This window comes from Apium graveolens, chromosome 6, assembly GCF_009905375.1.
Source record: "Apium graveolens cultivar Ventura chromosome 6, ASM990537v1, whole genome shotgun sequence".
Taxonomy (NCBI): Eukaryota; Viridiplantae; Streptophyta; class Magnoliopsida; order Apiales; family Apiaceae; genus Apium; species Apium graveolens.
This window is the reverse complement of record NC_133652.1, coordinates 78,131,020-78,136,176: the sequence shown is the minus strand read 5'-3', so window position 1 is coordinate 78,136,176 and position 5,157 is coordinate 78,131,020. Positions and strand designations below refer to the sequence as shown.

Genomic DNA, 5,157 nt, shown 5'->3' with positions numbered 1-5,157 from the left:
TTTATTGATTCAGACATTGTTACTTACTAATTTCCTTGTCGTATTTCAGGTACTCTAGCGAGTGTGTATGCATACGCGTTCTCGGTCTCGTAAGAGAACACTGGATCAAGCTGAGGAAGAAGTTGTAGTAACTAAGGAAGTTTTTGAAGAAGTTCTTGTCGAGGAAAAAGTTGAAGAAGAAGCTTTTATTGCAATGAGAGAAACAGAAATGAATACGAAGGCTTTGATGGATTACTCTCAGCCGAAGATTAATGATATTCAGTCTAGCATTGTCCTATCGGCCATCTCGACTAATACCTTTGAGATCAATTCGAGCATGATTCAGATGATACAAAACTCAGTTCAGTTTGCGGGTTCTCAGACAGAAGACCCCAACATGCACATCAGAGATTTCATCGAGATCTGTGACACTTTCAAGTTCAATGGGGTTTCTGAAGATGCTATTAAGTTGAGGCTTTTCCCATTCTCTCTGCGGGATAAAGCTAAGTGCTGGTTACATTCTCTACCACCAGGATCTATCACCAAATGGGAGGATCTTTCTCAAAAGTTCCTAATAAATTCTATCATATGGCGAAGACTGCTGCAATCAGAAACGCACTTACTCAATTTGCTCAACAATTTGGAGAATCCTTATGTGAGGCTTGGGATCGCTACAAAGAGATGCTTAGAAAGTGTCCTCACCATGGGATGCCTGACTGGATGATCATTAACTGCTTTTATAATAGATTGAGTGCTACTTCTAGACCCATGCTTGATACAGCATCAGTAGGAGCCTTATGGGCTAAAAGCTATGATGAAGCTTACGAATTGATTGAACTGATGGCTGCTACTGAATACCGGAACTCAACTCAGAAACTACCTCATGGCAAGGTAGCAAGGATTCTGGAGGTAGATGCAGCTACTGCTATAGCTGCTCAGCTTAAGGATTTGTCGATGAAGGTGGATTCTTTAGCTAATTATGGAGTTAATCAGATCACTAGCGTTTGTGAGCTTTGTGCTGGTGCCCATGAGACTGAGCAGTGTGCTATTTCTAGTGAATCAGCCCAGTTTGTGAGCAACTTTCAGAGGTTGCAGCAACCATTTCCAGCCACCTATCATCCCAAAAACCGCAATCATCCTAACTTCAGCTGGAGCAATACTTCGAATACGGTGCAACAACCTTATCATCAGTATGTAGCAAAGCAATATAAGCCTCTTGGTTTTCAGCAACCATAATATGCACCAAGACAACAACTCTAGCTGCAACAATCTAATGAAAAATCTGAATTAAAGGAGTTGAGGCTCATGTGCAAGAGCCAAGCAGTGCCTATCAAGACCTTGGAGAATCAAATTAAGCAAATTGCCAATGATTTTCTAAATCGTTAACCTGGTTGTAACACCCCCAAATCCGGGGTCGATGATTCGGGTTGTCATGAGTTCCATTTCCCTTAATAATACTCAATCTTAATAAACAACCAACTACTACGTACTGTGACTCCACAATATACACACACACACCATAAGTTATAGTCTTAGAGATGAATACCAAAAATAACACAACTCATTTTATTCCACAATTATAAGTCATTACACCTCAAAAGGGTTTCTGAATAAATTTACATGTTATTTTGCATTATTACAATTCATAAATATACATACGTCTGTTACATCAAAAGTTGAAAGCCTAGTCTATTGGTAGTTCCTACCTCAGCTACAGCGGCTTCAACGACTACAGGAAATTGTGAAACATTTCCTATCCGCTTGCGAGTAGGGAGCTTGGTCCTGTTCATCTTGTGTAGCTGTTGTTGTGTGATGAAAGAATAAAGCAAGGGTGAGCAACAAGCCCACCAAAATAACATGTATAATAATTAACAATATATGAGCATTCTCCTAATACTCATGAAAGTCTTGGTCAAGAAGAAATGAACCAAGTTTGATATCTTAACGCGACGAAGTCACAAAATATTCAGTATATATATACATATATACTTTTCAAAATCTTTGAAATCCTCTAACATGTATAATATACACGGGGTTCCAATTTATAACTGTATAAAAATATCGTTGCAAGGTGATCTCATATATCAAACCTTGTCTCAACATTTTTCTGAAAATCTTTGTCATGCATAAGATAATCCTTTACTAGATATAAGATGAAAAGATGAAGTTACAAAACACTCCAATATACTTATATCTTTTACGAATACTGCTTGAACTACCACCGTTCAAGGTATAATCAGTTTCAAAAGTTCATTACATAGATGAGACTACAAGATAAGACTTGAATAGATTCAATCTTTGAAATATCATTTGAAAGAAATGAAGTTACGAGATACTTCATTAAGTCCTGATATATATACACCTATATATCTCTCATACATTCCTTAAAACCTCTATCATGAAAAGTATAAATAGAGTTGTAATACCCAATGAATTTGGAAAGAACAAAACTTTGGCATAAACCCGATATCTTGCTGATCAGGCAAAGATACCCATTAAGTAACCTTTTCTACTAGTAGATGGATGAATTCCTCAACGGTCATCACCCTGGCCGTATTAGGACCTCGCGCTAGACCGTTACCAAGCCACTCACGCGTTGATGGACTGTCACCCATCCTCTTACACCTTGATAGACCGTACCCCGGCCTGTTGCTTATATCGACTCAATTAGATGGACTTACTTCCCGAACGTTGGGCAAGTAATCAAATTGTTTTCTTAAACCAGCAACCTCGTTGCGAATATAAAATACACCACAGAGCTGGATCCCTCCGATTTTTGAGCGAGTATTCAAGTCCCATTCGAAAGGAAGATCTTAAATTTGAAAACAAGTTTTGGGATCCGCTCTAGCCTTTAAAATCATTTAGAAGACTCGAAAACATTTTTGAAAGTGTTTGGAATAAGGATGATTTGATAGAATAAATCAATTCCAAGATAATCAAAGAATATCTAAATATTATGCTATAAATAATATTCAAATAACGAATAGCTTTTATCATAGCAAATGAACTAAAATTTTTGAAAATAACTTTATGAAAATATTTAAGGTAAGAATGATTGACGATATCAATCATTTCTAGAATACTTGGCGAATAACGAAACATTATTCTTTAAGAAAATAATGAATATTATTTAATAAAATAAACGGAGTCGTAAGTCCTCGAATGAATATTCAAACTAATATTCACTTATAATTTAAAACTATCGAATAAACATTATTTGATTAATAGTTTTGAAAACTATATATATGTAACACCTGCAAATATTTGATATGAATGTAATATGATAATCTGCTTTGTGCTATAAAATTTTGTGTGAATCCAATGTGTTCGTATATATTCTTCATTGTATGGCATTTCGAATATCGCTAGGTTATTTAAGCATATAATTTAGCGTACATAAACTAATTTCGTTATGCGAGTAAATGATATTTGAGTTGTTATAGTTTCGATTAAGCGATAGATTATTACTCGGCTTAGAATCAAATTATTTGCATTTTCTTATGTGGCTTAGAATATTTATTATGGTTTGTTTAATAGAGTATTGATCTTAGAAAATTCTTTTAAAATATATTCTTGTTCAAAATTTTTGAAAACACTTTTATAAAACTTCTAAAATTTCATAGTATTTATGGTACTAATTTTGTTATTTATGAAGCTATATTTTATTTACTAAAATTCATTCTTTTTAATCACACTTTTATTAATTATTGAATTACTAGTATACCTTTGCATGCATTTACGCTTATAAGAGAGTCCAAGACTAGTATTGTCCATTCCAACCCAACTAACTTGCAAGATTAGCTCTTTAAACTTGCATGTATTTTTGTCACTATTAGCAAAAAGGACATTATTGTACATTCCTCATTCCACTACATTTCTAGTCAAATTAAAGAGACAAAAACCAAGTGAGTACCCTCATTTTCATCAACATACCAACTCAAACACCCTCTCCTCTCCTCTCTTTACTCCCTCTCGGCCGAAGCCCATCCCCACCCCCATTCTTGCCATTTTTTTTATTTTTCTTCATCTTCTTTCACTTTTCAAGTTATTCAAGTCAAGAACTTCATCATTTAGTGGAGTAGTATCATTTTGAGGTAAGTTTTATGCTTGCATGTTGAAGAAGCCGATGTTGAGACCTTGGTTCTTATGAACTTAAGGTTGGAACCATGGTGTCTTATAGAATGAACAAGATATGATCTTGGGGAGGTGTTACACCTCTATTTTACCAAGTCATACTCATTGTTCATAAATATTCGGCAATGATTTCTTAAGAACCGGATGTAAAGTGTTAATTTTGAGAAGTTTTTATGAAAAAGGACCATGCATGTTGATTTTTGAAGTCTTGCTCTTTATAAAGTTGTTTTGTTAAGTCTAAACCCTTGCATGCTATTTTTCCTTCAAGATATCTTAAGTTTAGTTCTTGAATGTTAATTTAAGCACTTTCATGTTGGATATAGTACTTGCATATCGACTCAAAAGTGATTTTCAAAGTAGAGACCATACTTGTTGATTTTGTGCCTTGATACTTTATTTTTGTGAGTTGCATGCTATGATACCTTTGATAAAATGCTAGTTTAAGTTATATATGATGAAATGAGCTAAGGTTAGCAGGTATCATGAAGTTACCATACATGCATACTTTGAATTCTTGCTTAAAAATGCTAAGTGATGGCTTGTCTTGTGATGTGTTACCTTACTTGTTTTTATAAGAGATTTTCATGCTAAATAAAATTGCAAATAAACCTTATATGTTGATAGTCAGTAGGTATTAGTATATATTAGGACTTTCCTTGGTTGATTGTTGAATGTTATTTGGTTTTGATTTAGTAAAGGGAGTTAAGGTGGAAGGAGTCACATTGATCTTAGATGGGCATATTTTTGTACTAGAAGTTTAGGTCACTCTAGGTGAGTTTTAGCAAGGCCTTGATAGGCCTGAATCAAGGGAGTTGGGACTTGGTTCATACTTGAGTCTAGTAGCTTTAGATTGCATAAAAGCTTGCATTTGGTTAGGGGCACATACACAAACCCGAGAGCAACTCAAAACAAGGCAGATTTGGGTAAACTTGACTTTTGATTGAGTATCATCATGTCATAGGTTAGGCCTTCATGGGGAATTCGTCTAAATAGATGTAATGAAGTCTTAGGTAGTTTAAAAAGTCATTAAAACCAATAATTGAA

At 34.7% G+C, this 5,157-nt stretch overlaps 1 non-coding gene across 1 annotated transcript; it reads right to left on the bottom strand.

The window, feature by feature from the left end:
- Positions 1 to 582: 582 nt before the first annotated feature.
- On the bottom strand, positions 583 to 689 carry LOC141669039 (small nucleolar RNA R71). Its single transcript, XR_012553340.1, has one exon. It is a non-coding gene; the product is annotated as a small nucleolar RNA R71 (small nucleolar RNA).
- Between the last annotated feature and the right edge of the window lie 4,468 nt (positions 690 to 5,157).